Genomic DNA, 24604 nt, shown 5'->3' with positions numbered 1-24604 from the left:
TTGTTCAATTAATATTGGAGAAGTCACAGTAGAAAGATGAAGTTGGGAAGCTTTAGCTTTTAGCCACACAAACACACGGTGATTCCTTGTTTAAAATTCCTGGAGGTGAAAATTTCCTATGGATCAGAGCGCGGTCAAGAGAACATGGATCCCGACCACATGTCAACCAGCAGGTGTCGGTGAGAAAATTGTGGTTAAAAAGTCAGTTCTTACCGGAGAAAAGCTGAGCTGGTGTCGTCCGTAGCTGCCGTCGACTCCCCTGAGACACTGCGCGTCAAGACACCCGTGGAGACACCCTTCCGACTATCAGGTAATGTTAAACCCATTAAAACACTAGCAACACAATAGAAGGATAAGGAATTTCCCAGAATTTCCTAGTAAATGTCTCAAAAAACATCGGAATCCATCCCAATGCAATCGCGTTATTTTTTGTTTGTTTTTTTCTAGTCCGTCGCTATCAATATCCGCAAACACAAATTTTTCATCCTCGCTCAAATTAATGGGGAAATTGTCGTTTTCTTGGTCCGAACAGCCCTTTTTGTTGGAGGCTCCCATTAAAAACAATGTGAATATGTGAGGAGCCTCCACACGTGTGACGTCATCGTCTGCGACTTCCGGTAAAGGCAGGGATTTTCTCTAAGCACCGAAAGTTGCAAACTTTATCGTGGATGTTCTCTACTAAATCCTTTCAGCAAAAATATGGCAATATCGCGAAATGATCAAGTATGACACATAGAATGGACCTGCTATCCCTGTTTAAATAGGACAATCTAATTTCAGTGTTCGTTTAAAATGACTACTTCCGAGCAAAGCACCACACCGTAGTTGATACAATATTGCATTCTAATTTCTTGGAATTGCAAATTGCATTCAAAGTCTACTAAACAATACAATACAATACTACTTTCAAACAAGACACATTAGTGTAAAAAACAAGTTGGTAACTTTGTGTTAAATTTAAATGAAAAAACTAATATATACACACAGAATACACACAAAATGTTGCGATCCGCTGCTCGGATCTTCACAGTTTGTTGTTTTATTTGCATTTTTGTATATCTCTCCGTTTGACTCCTTATTTCCTGTTTGCTTTATCACCATGGTAGCTTATTAGTTCACCTGCCCCTCGTTTTCGACGCACACCTGTTTCTATTTTGATTACTGCCTTATTTAGGCTCACCCCTTTTCATTGTTCTGTCTGGGTTCCTAATTTGCCTACTTGCAAGAGTGACGACTGCTCTATTTTTATATTCTCGCTAGCTTACACGCTACGCCTTCGCTTTTTCTTAGCTCTCATGCTAAATGTTTTTTTTTTTCCGTTTCGTGCTTTCGTGCCAAGTCTAGTTTTTTCTGTTTGTTATTCCTTGCTTCTATGCTAGCACCCTTTGTTTGCTTTTCTATTAGTACCAGTGTTTTGTTTCTAGCCCTTTTATTTATTTAATAAAAACTTTACATCTTACCTTTTGCTGTGATCTTGCCTACGCATCCCTGGAGTAACATCGCTATGCCAACTAGCCGTTACACAAAAAATACAAAAATTGTTACCAATAAGAATTCTCAAGTACCGTAAATTAGTACCATACCAAATTAAATGCTAAAGGTGGCCATCTTCATTACTAACGACTAAATAGTGTGTCAAGTATTTGAACACATATGTATCCGTTTTTTCCTATCATGCCTTTATGGATTTTGCTTTGTGCACTGGAACAGAAGAGGCCTTCTCTAAAAGACTGATTGTGATTCTTATTTATACCACTTCTAAATTGATATTTGATTTACCTGTGTAGATATATATGTATGTATATATATATATATATATATATATATATATATATATACACACACACAGGTGCTGGTCATATTATTAGAATATCATGAAAACGTTGATTTATTTCTTTAATTCCATTTAGAAAGTCAAACTTGTAGAATGTATACCTTCATTCCAAACAGACTGATACATTTCAAGTGTTTTTTGCCATAGCTGACAACCAATGAAAACCCTAAATTCAACATCTCAGAAAATTAGAATATGGTGAAAAGGTCAGTTATTGAAGACACCTGGTGCCACACTCTAATTAGCTAACTAACTCAAAACACCTGGAAAAGCCTTTAAATGGTCTCTCGTTTTGATTCTGTATGACACACAATCATGGGGAAGACTGCTGACGTGACAACTGTCCAAAAGATGACCATTGATACTTTAAAGAAGGAGGGCAAGACACAAAAGGTCATTGCCAAAGAGGTTGGATGTTCCCATAGCTCTGTGTCCAAGCACATTAATTGAGAGGTGAAGGGAAGACAAAGATGTGGTAGAAAAAAATTGTACAAGCAAGAGGGATAACCACGCCCTGGAGAGGATTGTCAAACAAAACAGATTCAAAAATGTGGGGGAGATCCACAAAGAGTGGACTGCAGTTGGAGTCAGTGCTTCAAGAACCACCACGCACCGACGTATGCAAGATATGGGCTCCAGCTGTCGCATTCCTTGTGTAAAGCCACTCTTGAATAAGAGACAAGGTCAAAAGCGTCTCGCCTGGGCTCAAGACAAAAAGGACTGGACTGCTGCTGAGTGGTCCAAAGTTATGTTTTCAGATGAAAGTAAATGTTGTATCTCCTTTGGAAATCAAGGTCCCAGAGTCTGGAGGAAGACAGGAGAGGCACAGAATCCACGTTGCCTGAAGTCCAGTGTCAAATTTCCACAATCGGTAATGGTCTGGGGTGCCATGTCATCTGCTGGTGTTGGTCCACTGTGTTTCCTGAGGTCTAGGGTCAATGCAACAGTCTACTAGGAAGTTTTAGAACACTTTATGCTGCCTGCCGCGGACCAATTTTATGGAGGTGAAGATTTAATTTTCCAACATGACTTGGCACCTGCACACAGTGCCAAATCTACCAGTACCTGGTTTAAGGACCATGGTATCCCTGTTCTTGATTGGCCTGCAAACTCACCTGACCTTAACCCCATAGAAAACCTATGGGGTATTGTGAAGCAGAAGATGCGAGATGCCAGACCCAACAATGCTGAAGAGCTGAAGGCCACTATTAAAGCAAGCTGGGCTCTCATAACACCTGAGGAGTGCAACAGACTGGTGGACTCCATGCCACGCCGTATTGCTGCAGCAATTCAGGCAAAATGAGCTGCAACTAAGTATTGATTGCCGTACATGCTGAAATTTTCCATGTTCATACTTTTCAGTTGGCCCACATTTTTTAAAAATACTTTTTGGTACTAGTCGTAACTAATATTCTAATTTTCTGAGATACTGGATTTGGGATTTTCATTAATTGTCAGTAATAATCATCAAAATTTAAAGAAATAAACATTTAAAATATATCACTATGTGTGTAATGAATTGATATAATATGTAAGTTTCACGTTCTGAATATAATTACTGAAATAAATCAACTTTTTCATGATATTCTAATAATATGAACAGCACCTGTATATATATAATATCTATCTATCTATATATATTAGCGGTGTGGGAAAAAACTGATTCGAATTGAATCGCGATTCTCACATTGTGCGATTCAGAATCGATTCTCATTTTAAAAAAATTGATTTTTTTTTTTTTTGTCAATCCATTAAAACAATACACAGCAATACCATAACAATGCAATCCAATTCCAAAACCAAACCTGACCCAGCAATACTCAGAACTGCAATAAACAGAGCAATTGAGAGGAGACACAAACACGACACAGAACAAACCAAAAGTAGTGAAACAAAAATGAATCTTTTCAACAACAGTATCAATATTAGTTATAACTTCAGCATAGCAGTGATTAAAAATGTATAAAATGTATAAAAAATAAAAAAAAAACAATAGTGTCACAGTGGCTTACACTTGCATCGCATCTCATAAGCTTGACAACACACTGTGTCCAATATTTTCCCAAAGATAAAATAAGTCATATTTTTGGTTCGTTTAATGGTTAAAACAAATTTACAGTATTGTAATCAGTTGATAAAACATTGTCCTTTACAATTATAAAAGCTTTTTACAAAAATCTACTACTCTGCTTGCATGTCAGCAGACTGGGGTAGATCCTGCTGAAATCCTATGTATTGAATGAATAGAGAATTCTTTTAAATTTAAAAAAAAATTGTTTTAGAATCAAGTATCGTGTTGAGTTGAAAAAAAAAAAGATTTTGAATCGAATCGTGATCCCAAGAATCGATATTGAATCGAATCATGGGACAACCGAAGATCCGCATTGTATCTTTTATGCTGAATGATATATTGCGAGTATCGGTTTGAACAAGTTTGTGTTCTATTAAGAATCATGAGTTGTTGAGATTCCCATCCCTATTGACTAAAATCTAATTGCAACTAAACAACTACTTAACTTCTCCATATGTGACAAACGGTTTCAAAACGACACAGAAGGTCCCTCATACCGACAACCATCAGACTGTATAATGTATATGTTCCTTGACTGCACTTAAATGTAGAATATATTTAGAATATATTTATACTATTCATATATTATATATTGTATATATAATACATGTTAATTATTATTGTCTATTGCGAGCGAACTGTGGTGCTGAATTTCCCCCAGGGATCAATAAAGTACTTTCTATTCTATTCTAAATCTATACCGCCATGACTCTATACTTTATGAAAGTGCTCTACATCCTTACAGGACAACTGCAATCTTTTGGTTTGCTCCCAGCAAGCACTGAGGCGCTCAAATATCAGAGGGAAGTAAGCATACACAAAACCCCATGAGCACACCCGCAGACGAAGGTCAGCAATGCCTATATCAGTACTTCCCAAATAACCGCCATGGCCAACCAATCTCACGGCTGCAAATCTCCTTTAAAATTTAAAAAATTTAATTTGTCAACATGTTTCTATCATATGCTCCATCACTGTCCGAGTCGGTGGCAGGGGCCAGAGGGCCAATCGGGTGGGATGTGGGTGTGTAAGGGAGGGGGTCTGCTGAAGGACCGAGGCAGGCGCTTTCAAATGGGATGACGGCGCTGTGATTAGGGCCTCACGTTGGCTGGAATTGTCCTGGACAGCCTAGAAATCAGATTATTAACTCTGATACCAGACACGCTGTCTCCTGGCAGGGATTAGCATGAAAATTTTGATATGGATCGATAAGCAATCTTTTCCCTTGCCTCACAATCTCCCAAGGCTTCATTAATCTGTGCGTATGTTTATGTCAACGAATTAAGACGCACCCATCTCTTTCCCAAGAAAACACACACATGACACACACATCTATTGCAGCCCCAGCTCAGTTCTCAATGGATACTGGTTGAGGATATCTAATAGAAGTTTATTTAATCAAGTAGTATATATTTACCTTAGAGAAAATTGCCTCTCACTTGGTGTTTAGATTTAAGCAGTCGTTCTTCAGCAAAAAAAAAAAAAAAATAATAATATATATATATAGATATATATATATATATATATATACAATATAATAATCATGCATCAGCTTTATGACAAATACAAGACAATTCATCTTTGCTTGCATGTTTGTGTCCGAATTCTCAAAGTCATGCACAGGGAACCTCACATTATAATGTAATTATCAACATGCATTCATTGTAACTGTAATGGAGGACACTGAAATAGTTGAAAGCTCTGAAGAAAAATATTACGAAATGTTAAACCCACTAACCCTGTCACAAATCACTCACAAAGTGAGTAATTTAGAATATTTTGCTTTGCAATGAACTTGTATATCATTAATGTATAATTTCACAGTGTTATTATTAGAGGTGAAATGGGTAAAAAAAATAAAAAAATTAAAATCATGGTTGATTTTTTCCTGGTTTGCGGTTCGCTTCAGTGTATATTGTTGTTGTGTTTTTTTTAGCATCTCAGATCACCAAGTAACCCAATAATCCACCATTAACAGTTTGGCTTCTTTCAAAAATGTAATCTAAAATAACATTTAAAAATGGCTCCAAAAGCTCAGGCCTATGAATTAGTGCAAACAAAAAATTTAACTGTACAATCTTTATAAGCTCATTACATACCATTAAGAAGAAATAAACATAATAATGCTGTATCCTGAGGTAAAATATGGAATCATATCCAAATATGTTCATTAGTCTGCAGTTAAAAAATAATTTTCACAATTTGGAAAGCTGTTGCGCCAGGTGGCTTAACATGAATCATGGCTATAACACAAGATATTGATGCATTTAAACAAAGGAGAGTATTATCAAACGTATTCAAGAAGGTAAATCAGCACGCAATTTTGCAAAACATGCTGACTGTTCACAGTCAGCATCTATTGCAATGGGCTAATGAAACGTAACTGTGGACTATGGATGACTGGATTGAAGTCATATTTAGAGATTGAGTCCCTCGTCTGCTTTGGGCAAGGTCATGATTGCTGAAACGTCTGTTTGGTGTTGTTCCAATGAGGTTTATGAAGATGACCGACTAAAGAAAAGAAAACATGCACATTTCCACAATCTTTGATGGTATGAGGCTGCATGTCAGGTAATGGCACTGGGTCATTGCATAAATATACAAGTTTACATTGACATGTTGGACACGTTTCATATATCATTAATAGAAATGATAACATAAGATGATAATATGTCCTGCCATAGAGCAAACATTGTAAAGACGTTCCTTGAAAAAAGATACAAATGGTCAATGACACGGCATGCAAATAATCCGATCACAATCTAATTCAAAATATGTGGTCAAAATTAAAGAAAATGGTGAATGTGAGTGTGAATGGTTTCTGTCTATGAGGTGGCGACTTGTCTAGGGTGTACCCCACCTTCCGCCTGAATGCAGCTGAGATAGGATCCGGCATCCACCACGACCCCAAACAGAGACAACGATAGACAATGGGTGGGTGGATGGATGCGTCCATGACGAGACTCCAACCTGCAAAGCTGATCTAACAACAGCAAACAGAGAAAGATTGCCCAAGATTGAAGAAGAGTACTGTTGTCACTCATGAAGTCCATGCCGCAGAGACTGCAAACTACTATAAAAGCCAGAGGTGGTGCAACAAAGTACAAACCCTATTTCCATATGAGTTGGGAAATTGTGTTAGATGTAAATATAAACGGAATACAATGATTTGCGAATCATTTTCAACCCATATTCAGTTGAATATGCTACAAAGACAACATATTTGATGTTCAAACTGATAAACATTTTTTTTTTTGCAAATAATCATTAACTTTAGAATTTGATGCCAGCAACACGTGACAAAGAAGTTGGAAAAGGGGGCAATGAACACTGATAAAGTTGAGGAATGCTCATCAAGCGCTTATTTGGAACATCCCACAGGTGTGCAGGCTAAATGGGAACAGGTGGGTGCCCCAATTGGGTATAAAAGCAGCTTCCATGAAATGCAAAGTAATTCACAAACAAGAATGGGGTGACGATCACCAATTTGTAAGCAAATTGTCGAACAGTTTTAGAACAACATTTTTTCAACAAGCTATTACAAGGAATTTATGGCTTTTACCATCTACGGTACATAAAATCATTAAAAGGTTCAGAGAATCTGGAGAAATCACTGCACGTAAGCGATGATATTACGGACCTTTGATCCCTCAGGCGGTAATGCATCAAAACCGACATCAGTGTGTAAAGAATATCACCACATGGGCTCAGGAACACTTCAGAAAACCACTGTCAGTAACTACAGTTGGTCGCTACATCTGTAAGTGCAAGTTAAAACTACTATGCAAAGTGAAAGCCATTTATCAACAACACCCAGGAACGCCGCTGGCTTCACTGGGCCCGAGCTCATCAAAGATGGACTGATGCAAAGTGGAAAAGTGTTCTGTAATCTGACAAGTCCACATTTCAAATTATATTTGGAATCTGTGGACGTGATGTCCTCCGGAACGAAGAGGAAAATAACCAACCGAATTATTATAGGCGCAAAGTTCAAAAGCCAGCATCTGTGATGGTATGGGGGTGCATTAGTGCCCAAGGCATGGGTAATTTACACTTCTGTAAAGCCACCATTAATGCTGAATGGTCCATACAGGTTTTGGAGTAACATATGTTATCATCCAAGCAACGTTATCATGGACGCCCCTGCTTATTTCAGCAAAATAAGCCAAGCCACGTGTTACAACAGTGTGGCTTCGCTGTAAAAGAGTGCGGGTCCAGACATGTCTCCCATCGAAAATGTGTGGCGCATTATGAAGCGTAAAATACGACAAGACTGTTGAACTACTTAAGCTGTACATCAAGCAAGAATGGGAAAGAATTCCACTTTAAAAGCTTCAACAATTAGTTTCCTCAGTTCCCAAACTTTTATTGAGTGTTGGCGAAAGAAAATGTGATGTAACACAGTGGTGAACATGCCCTTTCCCAACATCTTTGGCACATGTTGCAGCCATGAAATTCTAAGTTAATTATTATTTGCAAAAGAAAAAAAGTTTATGAGTTTGAACATCAAATATCTTGTCTTTGTAGTGCATTCAGCTGAATATGGGTTGAAAAGGATTTGCAAATCATTGTATTCCGTTTATATTTACATTTAACACAATTTCCCAACTCATATGGAAACGGGGTTTGTACTAGTGGTGTGTTGTAGTGTGTTTTTGTTTCTTTGTTTGTTTGTCATGATGCCATATTTTCCTCAGAATTGAGTGATTCCATAATTGTTTCACTCTGCTTGATATAAAAATGTAACTGTACCTGGCTACCCCCATTTATTTTCTAGATTGTTTTGTGTTTCTTTAAGCCAACAAGTTGCCATTTGAAACAATCATAGGTTTGTGTAATGTCCCTTATCTGCTTTTTTTTGCTGCTGTTGTTGTATTTACAAAAATTAAACTGAATGAGCATCCTCTAAATCTATGGCTCTAGAGCCAGATGTGGCTCTTTTGATGACTGCATCTGGCTCTCAGATAAACCTTAGCTGACATTGCTTAACACAATAAGTAATGAATAATTCCGCTGGTAATCACAGTGTGAAAAATAACGTTCAAATTATAAAACATTCTCATGCATTTTAATCCAACCATCCATTTTCCAACGCACCTTTTCAAGAAGTTGCATTGATGGTAAGACGTATTATATTTATTGATGGTTAGCTTTAGAATAACAATGTTATTTTAAAAATAACAGACTCATTATACTGGAAAAATGTTGGTCTTAAAAATGCACTCATTTAGTTGTATTTAGTGTTAAAAAATATTATACTGCTCTAATGGAAATACATTTTGAAATATTTGGCTTTTATGGCTCTCTCAGGCAAAAAGGTTCCCGACACCATCTCCAAATCTTCTGATTCCATATAATTTGTTTCCAATAGTTGTACATAGCCGACATAAACACAAACATATTCTCTAGGACTACAGTTTCTTGGGTCATGACAGCAATATAAGTTAATGTAATCACCCTACATGATCTCATCTCTCTTTTTATGACATATGAATGTATAACCATGATCTATAAGAGTATCTTACCGCATATATGGATTATCTGAAACTCAAGGCTACAACGGAAACAGCGAGACGGTAGCCGGTGTAGAGGTTCAGCGCTCGTATAATTATGACCCATACACAGAGCATAATTAATCTTGTGTGCATCATTAGGAAACACGAGTCCAGCCATGTCATTAAAGTGCTTTTAGTCGTCCTACTGTCCTCCCTTTGCACCGAGGCACTTTCGGTTTTACCAGCCCGCTGCTGGTCATTTACAGGAAGAGCACTCATCTACGCGGCGGGACGACTCCTCACATATTGTCTTTATGTCCAATCATGGCTAATAATGAAGAGACGGGGAAATGGCTATGAGAGAATCTGGTAGAAATATAGAGTCAAGTCTGATTTGACAAAGTATGCCATTTCATAATTTGACGCTCCTCATACATTAAATAATGTATTCAGACAGAAATGCATGGTGTTTAGTGGTGCAAGGACAAATTGTGAAGCAAAATTAAAAATCAAGTGGAAATTGATAAGAGTATATGAAACTAAATTATTGGGAATAATAATTGATCATAAATGACGTTGGAAAGGGCAGATTGAATATACAGAGGGAAAATTATATCCAAATCCATTGCTTTTCTTTATAAAGTAAGACACATGATAAATATGAAATGTCCGCTTATGTTATATTATTCTTTTATTTTTCCATATCTAACATATTGTGTTGAAGTTTGGGGAAATGTTTATAAAACAAACACGGACCCAATAATTAAACTTTCAAAAAGGGTAACTAGAACAATACACAAAGTGTTGCGATGCGCTTCCCGGATCACATATTTTGTCTGTTTTTTGAGTCCTTTTTGGTTTTTTGATTGTTTGGACTCTTTCGGTGCTAAGTTTGTATGTGCACTTCCTGTTTTTGTTTACATGGTTCCTCATTTGTTCCACCTGCCATGCCTTTTGACGCACACCCGTTTATGATTATTGTTTTAGTACAGGGGCGCTCACACTTTTTCTGCAGGTGAGCTACTTTTCAATTGACCAAGTCGTGGAGCTCTACCTCATTCCTATTTTTATAAATAAATAAAATAAATAAAATTTATATTTATTTATTTATGAAAGAGACATTTTGGTTAACAAGTTAATGGTGTTTAATGATAATACAAGCATGTTTAACACACATAGATTCCTTTCTTTCATGAAGACAAGAATATAAGTTGGTGTATTTGATTCCGATGACTTGCATTGATTTGAATTAGACAGTGGTGCTGATAACGTCCGCATTTTCAAATGGAGGAAAAAAAAAGTCCTCCTTTCTGTCCAATACCACATGAAAGTGGTTGGATTTGGCATCTCATTTGTCCAAATTGCATACTCGTTTTTAAACACTTTGTTATGAGAGTAGCATATGTGTGTGGCCCATTAATGTCTGGCAGCAGGTGAGTGACGTCAGTGAGAGTGCGGGTGGGCAAGCAAGTGCGAAAGCGGTCGCTGAGGGCGGGGGAGAAATACATTGGCATCAAACCTCGTAGCTTGCTAGCTTGTGCACGCTAGCTTTCTGAGACTCTTATTTTGTTAGCACAGGCAGGATGAAACAGGTCTTTTATGGTGAAGACAGGAACTGTGCAGTCGGTCTTTAGAGTTTTAACAGTAGGTACGGAGTCTCTAGAAATAAAATGTGTTTCTCTGCGTCTGCCCTGTTAGTGATTTTTTTCTTAAATATGAGCTCGCAGCAGCCAGCGTCATCTCACAAGATCCTCGGGTGCTGAGAATGTCAAACAACTGACGAAAGTGAAGTCTTGGTATGATTGATGATTGCTCATTTTTATGTAATATTTTTTAATGCCTGGCTTGCGATCGACTGACACACCCTCCGAGATCGACCAGTCGATCGCGATCGACGTAATGGGCACCCCTGTTTTAGTATTTAAGCTGGCCTGCTGCCTTAGTTCTGCCTGGATGTTTTGTTTGCGGTAAGCAACAACTCACGTTTGGTATTTCTGCTTTGTATTTTACCCTGTGTGATGGACTTCCTGCCATCACCGTGTGGGTTGCAAGGACCATGGATGCAAGACACCTCGTAGCAAGGTTGACACTCGTTTATTCTTTCAACAAACTGCGTCGTGTCCCAGTCGGTCGCACCACTTTCTAGCGCGACCTTTTGGGCTGCTCGTTTTGGCGCGCCTATCGGTGGCCGGGTGCTGCGTTTACCGCCGGGGCTCATCTTTTTCCGGGTCGCTCTCGTCGCTTGCGTCTTTGTCGTCAGCTGCAGTTCCTCCTCCGTCTTCTATCCTGGTCGTTCCTCCCTCGCCCTTCTTATGTTGTAGCAGCAGACGGAGAGATTGTGAGCAGGTGTGTGTTGTACGCACCTGACTCGGATTGCTGCTCCCGTGCCGCTCCGCGTGCGTCACGCCTCTCCTCTCTGCCGCATGCCCCGCCTCCTGGCCTCTATCTTGGTAAGGACCGTTTCTTTCAGCCCGCTGTCGGCCCGTCGGCTACGTCTCTCCACACCCTGCTAAGTCACGTCTTAGCTTCTCGTGCTCTCGGCACGTCGATACTCCTGAACTTTGAACTCTATGCTTGCTAACTGTTAGCATTTAGCTTCCCGTGTGTAGGCACGCCGTTTCTTTGCTTTTTGTCAAGTGTTCTTTTTACCTTTTGTATATTAAACAAGCACCAACCTGCAATCCAGTCTTGTCCGAGTCCTGCAGCATCCTGGGGTGGCAACTTCGCACATCAATATGCGTCCCAAATGTAACACAAAGGGTGCTACTATGAACCTCCCAATCCATTATTTGAGTTATATTGTGTTAACATTTTCAGATATTGTGTTTTTAAAAACAATGGAAATTATGTTTCGAGTAAAGAACAGCAGAATTCCATCTTGTATTCTCAGGTTATTTAAATTAAGAGGAGAAAACTATAATTTACGGGGGTATTGATTTTTAAAATATGTAAAGTAAGAATGAATATAAAATACAAATGTATTTCAGTTGTAGGAGTTAAATAGTGGAACAAGCTCAGTGAGGAGTTGAAGACATGTAGTTCTTTGTTAAGGTATAAGAAAGACTTGAAAGGTGAAATAATAGAAAATTATAAAATATAGTAACAATTATTTTCATCCCATTAATTTTTTTGAACGTTGATGTTCCAGGTAATCTAATTTTCGGTGAATGTATAGGATAGGCAAATACAGTACAGCCTATTCCTTTCCGGTCATTCTTTTTCTTTTCTTTTTGTGTGTAAATGTGTATGATTGTTAAATATGTATAATCTGTAAATGGTTGATTATATGACCGAAGTAAACTCATTTCATTCATTCATTCAAAATTGAGTATAAACTTAATAATAGAAGAACAGTAATGCATTGGGTTTTTTTTTAACTACGAGTTGAAAGAACAACAACACAGGATACAATCCATCATAATCAACATTTGCCAAAAGAGCTTTCAAGCTCCTATTATTAGGGGTATATTATTTACTGAAGAGCAAATACTATTCTCCATTAACAAAGCGAGGTGTGTGGTTATGTAAGTGTATCCAATTGTCTAAGAGCTTGTGGTTTCTGCAGAGAGTGCTTTTATGTCAGCTAAGTCAAAAGTATTGGACTCAGGGTCAGGTTCAAATAAATTAAACGCCTTTAAATGAAAGCACACACTAATGAGTGCAATCTCACCAACCCAATATTTAATATCTCATCATTAAACAGTAAAATGACCCGATCTGATACTGGTATAGTTCCAATTATGCAACATTGATCAAAGTGACCTTTTCATACTGAACAGTGGAAGGGGAAAAAAAATCAATTCAACACCTCCAAACATTAATTCTCCCATACCCGAACAAGGATACCGAAGTTTCAGTGGCTACATAAGCAGCCTGTGCAAATACATACCAACAAAGTGTGGCTGTCAAATCAACTGGCCCCCAACACAAAAAGCAATCTCCCCATGCCTATACATCTAATTTGTTTGTTCACAAGCATGTTATATGTCTTTATGTTATTTTCTTTGAGTTTTTTTTGGGTTTTTTTACCCCCTCGGCTCATGTCCCCCATGTCTTCTGCAGCCATGTTAAATCCCAGAAGCTGAGACAGGTGACGAAAACAGGGCCAGACTTCTCAGCCCATCAACGGAGATGGCGGACTGGGAGCCATCATAATGGCTAATTCTTCTCTGCCTGGCCCAGGGAGCAGGAAAAGAAGCGAGACGGGTAAAGTGAAATCGCTATAAAGGCCAAACACATTTCATTGCAGGATCTGTCTTGATTTGTTGTACTGCTTGACAGTGTCCATTTTCTGTTTGACTGGTAACTGCTGATGTGCTTTTCCCTCGTCATCTTACCCTGAAACAAGCTCAGACTACTTCTTAACGTTGGGCTGCTGACTTTAAAATAATGAAACTGATCATCTTGGTCAGAAAATCCTTAATACGTGTCAAGCCTGGTCCACTAAGATCCAAATAACAAGGGCTTAATAGAATCTGTTAACTATTAAAAATGTGTGCATTATTAGTGGGCATGGTGCAGGTGATCTACTAAAACTGCATATACGATTGATAACAAGGGCAAAAGTATGGCAGACCGCCTTCTTTATATGTTTTTTTTGCATGTATACTCACTTCCCTCCACAATTATGACATCATATGGTCAAACATGAGGCGTTTTGCCATGTTGTTGACATGCAGCACACAAATATAATATATACCACCATTTCTAGGCTTTATTGAAGTGCGATCTAGACACCAGAACCTACTTTCCGCACGCGGAAGATGCGCCCTGGGAAAATGCACATTGCGAGACCATTTTTTAATAGCTATTTTAAATTAATAATTTTCTTATTTGAAAAAGCTCCAGCAGACGCCAAAACAAATCAATTGAATTTGCTTTAATCAGTCAATTAAGTCATTCAGCAGCAATTAAATTATGCATTGATAATCCTGTATAGACAATATGTCTAGTATTTTTTTATTTTTGACAGTCTAAATACCGTATGTTGACACACATATGTAGGATGTAGGATTCTCTCGGTATCGTTTGTCGTTGCAGTGCAATTCTCTCCTTTTAACACAGTGTGTAATTGTTCCATCCATTTTCTACCGCTTGTCCCTTACGGGCTCGCGGGGGGCGCTGGCGCCTATCTCAGCTTCAATCGGGCGGAAGGCGGGGTACACCCTGGACAAGTCGCTACCTCATTGCAGGGCCGACACAGACAGACAGACAACATTCACACTCACATTCACACACTAGGGCCAATTTAGTGTTGCCAATCAACCTATCCCCAGGTGCATGTCTTTGGAAGTGGGAGGAAGCCGGAGTACCCGGAGGGAACCCACGCATTCACGGGGAGAACATGCAAACTCCACACAGAAAGATCCCGAGCCTGGATTTGAACCCAGGACTACAGGAACTTCGTATGGTGAGGCAGACGCACTAACCCCTCTGCCACCGTGAAGCCCGTGTAATTGTTCCAGTTTGCGCGAACATTGAAAACACCGTAAACAAAGACGTAAGACAGCAATCGCAGAACAATTTTAGCCTTGATAAATCCCATTGCTGGCGCTGAATGATTGCATTTGTATCTCAGTATTGTGGACATTCTAAAAAATGTGGCCTGCGTATACATGAAGGCAGACTAGCTCAAAGGATTGCGCTCAATATTTTGCTCATTTAAGAAACGAAATCCGTTGCTGCTTGAGATTGGTAAATCAGCTCTGCATGAGCTATTAAGTTTGCTTGTATCTTAAAAGATGCAAACCTTTAGTAGATCAAATGTAGAATTTGTGAAAATATCTTGCATTACTATCAGCCAATACTTCCCATTGAAATGAATTGAAATCAAATTCATTCACCCAAAAACACCACAATTTTACATGTTACATGCTTACATAAGAAAAACTATAACTTCTAGATAAGGGATTTAGTGTAAAGCCTGGAATGTACTCAAGCGTCGCGTAGGTGACGCCGTCATGGAACCTTCCCCAGCGTAGCCTCCTCCAAAGCTTGAGTGTACGTCCCAAAAATCCTAGCTTCACGTCGCCGGCAACGCTGAATGCAGAGCTAGGATTGGTCCGTTTTTGCCAAGGATGGTCCCTAAACACAGGCGAGGAGAGTTTGTGATTGAAATGCACCAGTTATTGAATGAATAAGTTTATGGAAGACACTACTCTCATCGGGCTCATCTCGTACGGCGACGAGTCCGCCTACAGGAGAGAGGTGGACCGGCTGGGGTCCTGGTGCAGCCTCAACAACCTGGAGCTGAACGCCCAGAAAACAGTGGAGCTGATCTTGGACTTCAGGAAAGTCAAAGCTCTGCCATCCCCCCTCTCCCACCCTGTCTCCATTGTGGACTCCTTCCGTTTCTTGGGATGTGCCCTGGGAAAATGCACATTGCAAAACCATTTTCTACCCAGGACCTCAAGTGGGAGCCAACCATCAGCTCCCTCATCAAGAAGGGCCAGCAAAGGATGTACTTCCTGCGGCAGCTGAAAAAACTGAGGGTGCCGACCGAGATGCTGGTGCAGTTCTACTCAGCCATCATTGAGTCCATCCTCACCTCCTCCATCACCGTGTGGTTCCTCGGCGCCACAGTTCGGGACAAGCATCGACTGCAGCGCATGGTACGTGCTGCTGAGAAGGTGATTGGCTGTAAACTCCTGTTTTCCTCCAAGACCTGTTCTCCTCCAGGACCAGGAGGCATGTGGGTCGGATCACAGCTGACTCGTCTCACCCTGGACACAAACTATTCTCCCCTTCTCCCCTCAGGCAGGAGACTATGGTCCATCCAGACACATGAACAACAACAAGATCTGATAGCTCAGTTACAGCTCATGTTATTCCATTCTGTGTTATATGTGTTTTATGTTGCACAATTGCGACAAGTAAAATTCCTATTTTGTGAACCCGTTCTCAAACAATGGCAATAGAACTCTTCTGATTCTGATTTTGACATAAAAGATCAGGGATTACTGATAATGTGTAGTTAATATCTCTGTGCGCTCTAAAAATAATTACTGAATGAATGTGTGTGTATCCCGCCTTCCGCCCGATTGTAGCTGAGATAGGCCCCAGCGCCCCCTGCGACCCCAAAAGGGAATAAGTGGTAGAAAATGGATGGATGGATGAATGTGTTTTTCAACGTATTGTGTTGTTGCATCCTGAGGAAGTCAAAAAGTATGACACTCTTTTCAACTTTGATTGTCAATTTTGCCTTGTCTTTCTCGTGCAAACACGTCTTTTTTCTCACACACTACACTTCTCATGTGCAGTCAATCTTTCAGGCACCATATATTTACATGTGAACACTGAACTTGACCATACAGATTAACACCAGCATGTCGTTGGTTACATAACAGTTTTGTTTACATCTCTGGTCCCATGTCCGAAACGGTCGAATAGAATTGCAAATAACAATAGCGTCCTCTGCTCCGACTCGTTCAGAAGTTATTAGTTTTTTTCCCTTGGCCTCAGTCTGCACCTCCTCTCCAGGGCCCAGGCAAAGACCGATTTTTTTAATTTTATTTTAATCTTCTATTTTTTTCTCCCCCCCTCCCCCCCTTTGTTTACCTTTATCTCATCTTTTTTGTAAGGGGCGCTGGAAGCCGGCAGACCCGTCAGCGGTCCTGTTCTGTCTCCCTGTAATGTTTGTCTAAACTTGAATGGGATTGTGCTGAAAATTTTAATTTTCCTGAAGGAACTCTCCTGACGAAATAAATAAAGTACTATCTAAGTTGCACAGTCCATCTTCACGGCCATATTTTCCTCTGGTTTGTAAGTAAAATGTCCATTAAAAAGTAAACTGACGATTCTGAAGGATTCAATCATCAATCAATCAATGTTTACTTATATAGCCCTAAATCACTAGTGTCTCAAAGGGCTGCACAAACCACAACACAAACCACTACGACATCCTCGGTAGGCCCACATAAGGGCAAGGAAAACTCACACCCAGTGGGACATCGGTGACAATAATGACCCAGTGGGACGTCGGTGACAATGATGACTATGAGAACCTTGGAGAGGACGAAAGCAATGGATGTCGAGCGGGTCTAACATGATACTGTAAAAGTTCAATCCATAATGGATCCAACACAGCCGCGAGAGTCCTGTCCAAAGCGGATCCAACACAGCAGCGAGAGTCCCGTTCACAGCAGGAAACCATCCCAGGCGGAGGCGGATCAGCAGCGCAGGGATGTCCCAAGCCGATACACAGGCGAGCGGTCCATTCTGGGTCCCGACTCTGGATGAGCGGTTCATTCTGGTTCTGGACAGCCAGTACGTCATCCATGGCCACCGGATCGGACCGGACCCCCTCCATACATAGGAGAGAAAGAAAAAAAACGGCAGATCAACTATTTATTAGTTCCAGTGTAGACTACAAAGATGACAATGTTGTGGTTGTCGTCTATCGTCACTCTTCACAAGATGGAAATACAGTTTCAATCAATGACAGCAGAAGTTGCCCCTTCTGTACACTCACCTTTTGTTTATTTTTGGTTTAAGCATTAGACACCTTCTTACCTGCACACTGCCTCCTGCTTTTTCCGACATTTTCAAAGCAATTAGCTACCGGCTGCCACCTACTGATATGGAAGAGTATTACACGATTACTCTGCCGAGCTCTAGACAGCACCGACAATCAACAACAACTCAATGTATTTTTAACCCAAATAGGTATAATTAGATAATCTCCCACGGCACACCAGACTGTGTCAAACGGCACACTAGTGTGCCGCGGCACAGTGGTTGAAAAACACTGCTGTATAGAACTACTAATGTCATGACCTGTCATGTTTGTTTAGTTTTTACTCCCTCAGTTCCTGTTTTGAGCACCCCTTGGTTTGTGTTTTAGTTGCCATGACTGCATATTGTTTTCACCTGCCTCTGATTAGTGTTCGGAACGCTCACCTGCTCCTGGGCACTAATCAGAGAGCTACTTATTCCCTGCTTTTCGCCACACTCAGTCTGGCTTTCTTAGTTGCTTTCACGCAACAGTTACGACGGCTACTAATTTGATTCCTTAGCTAAACTTCGCCTTTTTGTTTGCCTGTTTACATGCTGAGCTTTTTTTGTTCGCTATTCCGTTATTGGCATGCTGGTGCTCTTTTGCTTTATGGACATTAAATCATTTCCTTACCTGTACCTTGCCTCTGGAGTTCCGTCTGCATCCTGGGAGGACAATCCACGGAGTAAAATGTGACCTTGCCGTGACAACTATGACCATACATGGCAATTCTTGTAAAAAAAAAATGTCACTCATGTCTTGCTTTTGAGTATATTTTAATTAATGGAATAAAAATAATTTTGAACAGAAGTTGGGAAAGAGTAGGACAAACCAACAGTAAAATGTATCATTTTTAACCAACTATTGGGTAAAGGAGTGCTAAATTGCGCAACTCAATAGTAGCGTCTTGAATAACCCAACATTGTAGTGAGCATAATTCAGATTTTGTGTTAAATATATTCAATTCATTAGTTGGGCTATGAATCAACCAACTTTGAGGATAACTCAACTTTTGGGTTAAATAATTTAACCCAATAGTTTGGTTGAGAATAACCCAACATTAAGTTATCATTATTCAACTTTTTGGTTGAATAATTTAAGGCAAAAGTTGGGTTGGAAAATTTACCCAAAGTGTTGAGTTAAAATAACTTAAATAGGGGGTTCGTCTTTACCTGAACCAGCAGTTGGGTTAATTTTTTGTTTTACCCAACATTTTTTAGTGTGTAAGAATAAGCCGAGAGACAGCTGATATTCCCCAAAAATGTTTGATCTGGGGCACTCGTAAACAGAGGTACCACTGTAATAAGGTTTATGTGCCGAATCTACTGTATGAATTAAAAGGGTACCCAACCGGATTGATTTAATACTAAATGTGAGTTAAGATTATTTTTTCCACTGCCCTGCTTATGATTCCTGAGGTCAAAGATTGTTTTTATGCTTTATGACTTGCCTAAGGAACAGCGTCTTATAATCTACTAAGCACATCTTAATCAATGTTTTCCTCTGCCATGCTGTGGCCTACAAGGAGGAAAACAAAACATGATGGATGTAATCTGTGCTAAGCCTCTCTCCCTGGAGCAGAGTAATTCATAAACATATCATTTTAATTATTTATGTCTAATCCTTCAAAATGAAAAATACAATTAAATCGCTATGATTTACAATGGCACCGAAAGGAGTTGCATTGCTGTTACCGGGTACCGTAAATAACTTGCAGTTGTGTAAAGGAGTTCATTGGCGAAATAGAAAAAAAAAATCATACGCATTTTTCCCGTCAATGCACCACACACTCGGGGAGTACCACCGCTCTAACGACGACTCATCCTGAATCAGGTATAGTGCTTGTATATGACAGAATACAATAGAATCTTCTTTGTCTTTAAGTAGATTGTCTCAAACAGAAAGTACCAGCGGGTAGGACAAAAACAATACTGGTATCATAGTTGTGTGACCATAATGGCTAACTGTAAGGTTAAACCTTTGTGACTTTAAGGTTTTACTACTTACGTATAAAATACTACACGGTCTAGGTCCAGCCTATCTTGCCGATTGTATTGTACCGTATGTCCCGGCAAGAAATCTGCGTTCAAAAGACTCCGGCTTATTAGTGATTCCTAGAGCTCTAAAAAAGTCTGCGGGCTATAGAGCGTTTTCCGTTCGGGCTCCAGTACTCTGGAATGCCCTCCCGGTAACAGTTCGAGATGCTACCTGAGTAGAAGCATTTAAGTCTCACCTTAAAACTCATCTGTATACTCTAGCCTTTAAATAGACCTCCTTTTTAGACCAGTTGATCTGCCGCTTCTTTTCTTTCTCCTATGTCCCCCCCTCCCTTGTGGAGGGGGTCCGATCCGATGACCATGGATGAAGTACTGGCTGTCCAGAGTCGAAACCCAGGATGGACCGCTCGTCGGGACCCAGGATGGACCGCTCGCCTGTATCGGTTGGGGACATCTCTACGCTGCTGATCCGCTTGAGATGGTTTCCTGTGGACGGGACTCTCGCTGCTGTCTTGGAGCCACTATGGATTGAACTTTCACAGTATCATGTTAGACCCGCTCGACATCCATTGCTTTCGGTCCCCTAGAGGTGGGGGGTTGCCCACATCTGAGGTCCTCTCCAAGGTTTCTCATAGTCAGCATTGTCACTGGCGTCCCACTGGATGTGAATTCTCCCTGCCCACTGGGTGTGAGTTTTCCTTGCCCTTTTGTGGGTTCTTCCGAGGATGTTGTAGTCGTAATGATTTGTGCAGTCCTTTGAGACATTTGTGATTTGGGGCTATATAAATAAACATTGATTGATTGATTGATTGAAACCTGCTATTTTATATGCTAAAAAATAACTTTAAAGGGGACTTCTGATGACGGTTTTCTTTTCTAACTTATAAATGTTGTTACAATGTTGGGATCCTAATCAGAATTTTATTTTGATCCATATTTCAAAGCCTTATTTTGACACCTTTGTTGCACGTCATGTCCAGTTGAACCCAACACACCGGCTGAAGCACTTGGCCTGGAAACAAGCAGCTAAGCACTCAGAGTAGACTTAGATGAACTGCCCTCTGGGTAATGTTGCAATTTTCCACGCCAACAAACCAAGAAGGCCCTTGAAAGTACAGCAAAGCTCCACTTTTCAAACTGCGCTAGATTTGTCATTGACATACTAAAGATTAGCTTTAGCGATTTAATGTGACAATTTCTACACATCCAAATTTGATATTCAAAATTAAGATACACCTTAAAATTAACAAGCTGGTGTGTAATAAATACAAAACTTACAGTACAAACACTTTGTAGGCTATTTTTCAGATTAATGGTAAAGTCTACATCAGGGGTCCCCAAACCTTTTGACTCTGGGGCCCCATTGGGTTAAAACAATTTGGCCAGGGACCGGGTTATATGTATATATATATATATATATATATATATATATATATATATATATATATATATATATATATATATATATATATATATATATATATATACGAGGCCATGGATGAAGTACTGCCTGTCCAGAGTCGGGACCCAGGATGAACTGCTCGTCCAGAGTCGGGACCCAGGATGGACCGCTCGCCTGTGTATCGGTTGGCGACATCTCTGCGCTGCTGATCTGCCTCCGCTTGGGATGGTTTCCTGCTGGCTCCACCTTGGATGGGACTCTCGCTACTATATTGGATCCATTTCGGACTTGATTCTCACGGTTACATTAGATGCACTATGGATTGGCCTTTCATATTATCATGTTAAATCCGCACGATAGCCATTGCTTTCGGTCCCCTGGGGGGGGGGGGGGGTGTTGCCCACATATAGGGGGCAACACCACTGGGGTGAGTTTTTCCTTGCCTATGTGGGCCCTACCGAGGATGTTGTTGTGGTTTGTGCAGCCCTTTGAGGCACTTGTGATTTAGGACTATATAAATAAACATTGATTGATTGATTGATTGATTGATTGATTGATTGATAGTGTAATGCCCGCAGCTAAAAGCAACTGCGCGAGATTGTATACTCGAATATCACAATATAGTAAGTTTCTATATCGCACAGAGACAAACCTGTGATATATCGTGTATATCAGTATATCGCCCTATGTGAGAGGTACCCATCCCTACCAAGTAGAACACCAAATACAACACTTTTGGCTCTTGTTATTTGAAATAGATTTTTTACAAAAAATATACAGTGAGAGTTTACAGTTTACATTAAAACAAAATTATTTTATATATATATATATATATATATATATATATATATATATATATATATATATATATATATATATGGGTTTTGTAGCCCCAAAACATGTATATCCGGTTTAAAGGCCTACTGAAATGATATTTTCCTATTTAAACGGGGATAGCAGGTCCATTCTATGTGTCATACTTGATCATTTCGCGATATTGCCATATTTTTGCTGAAAGGATTTAGTAGAGAACATCCACGATAAAGTTCACAACTTTCGGTGTTAAGAGAAAAGCCCTGCCTCTACCGGAAGTCGCAGACGATGACGTCACATGTTTGATGGCTCCTCACATATTCACATTGTTTTTAATGCGCGCCTCCAACAAAAAGTGCTATTGGGACCGAGAAAACGACAATTTCCCCATTAATTTGAGCGAGGATGAAAGATTTTTGTTTAAGGATATTGATAGTGACGGACTAGAAAAAAAAATAAAAATAACGCGATTGCATTGGGACGAATTCCGATGTTTTTAGACACATTTACTAGGATAAGGAAATTCCTTATCTTTCTATTGTGTTGCTAGTGTTTTAGTGAGATAAATAGTACCTGATAGTCGGAAGGGTGTCTCCACGGGTGTCTTGACGCGCAGTGTCTCAGGGGAGTCGACGGCAGCTATGGACGGCACAAGCTCAGCTTTTCTCCGGTAGGAACTGACTTTTTAACCACAATTTTCTCACCGAAACCTGCTGGTTGACATGTGGTCGGGATCCATGTTCTCTTGACCGCGCTCTGATCCATAGGAAAGTTTCACCTCCAGGAATTTTAAACAAGGAATCACCGTGTGTTTGTGTGGCTAAAGGCTAAAGCTTCCCAACTCCATCTTTCTACTGTGTTTTCTCCTATATTAATTGAACAAATTACAAAAGATTCAGCAACACAGATGTCCAAAAAACTGTATAATTATGCCGTTGAAGCAGACAACATTTAGCTGTGTGTGTGTGCAGCGCTCATGCTTCCTAAAAACCCGTGACGTCTTGCGTACACGTCATCATTGCACGACGTTTCGAATTTAAAATTGTAATTCAGTAAACTAAAAAGGCCGTATTGGCATGTGTTGCAATGTTAATATTTCGTCATTGATATATAAACTATCAGACTGTGTGGAGGGTAGTAATGGGTTTCAGTAGGCCTTTCAAAAAAAAAAAAAGATGACATGGGAAAAGGAATACAACTTTGACATCTCAATTTCATCTTCTGGACTCACTTATGTAACCACCAAAATTATAATTTGAAAGCCCCAGCCTGTAATAAGAGGCACTGGTGATGTTAAACATCATAGGAGTTCCTTGGGTTTGTGGCTGTGGGCAACAGGCGCAAGTATGCATGCGGGCTGGATAACCTGGAACCACTTACAAGAGAGGATGTCCTGTTCCTCTCTTATCACCGGTTTCCTTCCAATACAGCACACATTAAGACACAACACCTCCCTCCACCCCTAAGTGAAGTTCCCTTAATACCGTGACACCACCCCTTTGCACTGATATCATCTCATTCCTCTTCAACCTCACCACCATCCACTCCGAGGGGATGAAAATAATTTATTAGTAAAAGTTGCCCTTTGGGGAAGATGGGAAAGAAATGATTGCTTAAATGCACTGGATTGGAGGCAGGTCTGCTGGCAGCCCGGGCATCTGGATGGGGCGCGGTCAGCATCAAACTCTCACATCTGGAAGTCGTTTTACTCTGCAGAAATTAAGAGATGCACCATGCACAGATATATACCACACACAGGCAACAAATTAAGAGTGTACGTGTGTGAGTAAAAAAACACGTGTTTCTTTCTCCCCCTCCCTTTAATCACCCTGCCCACTTTTACTGTTTAACGCCATGCATATGCTGACAAAAGAAGGTCTATGATTCTGATTTTACTGCTTCTCCGCTCATGAAGCTTCTTAGCATCCAGATGTATCGCACAACGATGTAGCTAATAGATCCGGAAAGAAGCAGATGCAAGCGTGATGCTTCATAAAGAACCATTTGTTCACTACAAGCCATTACACTCCTGCAACAGCGAAGGACATCCAAAACCACTTCACAGACGCGAGTCTGTGTCTGCGTAGCGCCGCAGCGCCGCCGTCCCTGCCCTGCGCTACTTTTGTGGCGTTCCCCGGGTTGCTGTGGTGATGGAGGAATGTCACATTAGTCTGTGATTATCTGTATGAGGTCCGCATTCAGTTTCTTCCAACTTGAGTAATTGAATTCTTCTCCTTTCTTTCTTTCTTTCTTCTTTTTGAATCAAACTCACAAACAATGCGCGCGGAAGCGCTGACAGAAAGTCAATGCGGCTCGGACAGCCGTTTGGTCAAAGAAGAGGGCGACGCGCCGATATCTTTTATGTTTGGGATGACGAAGCCAAGTGGGCCCATCACATGGCCGCCGGGTTAAACAAAAAGCCTCGGAGCAATCGGCCTCAGAGGGCTGAAGCGAAATCCAGCCTGGCAGAGCCGACAGCCACCACTGTGCGATTCTAG

This window comes from Nerophis ophidion, linkage group LG11 (genome assembly GCF_033978795.1).
Source record: "Nerophis ophidion isolate RoL-2023_Sa linkage group LG11, RoL_Noph_v1.0, whole genome shotgun sequence".
NCBI classification, from domain to species: Eukaryota; Metazoa; Chordata; class Actinopteri; order Syngnathiformes; family Syngnathidae; genus Nerophis; species Nerophis ophidion.
Note: the sequence above shows the minus strand (reverse complement) of the source record.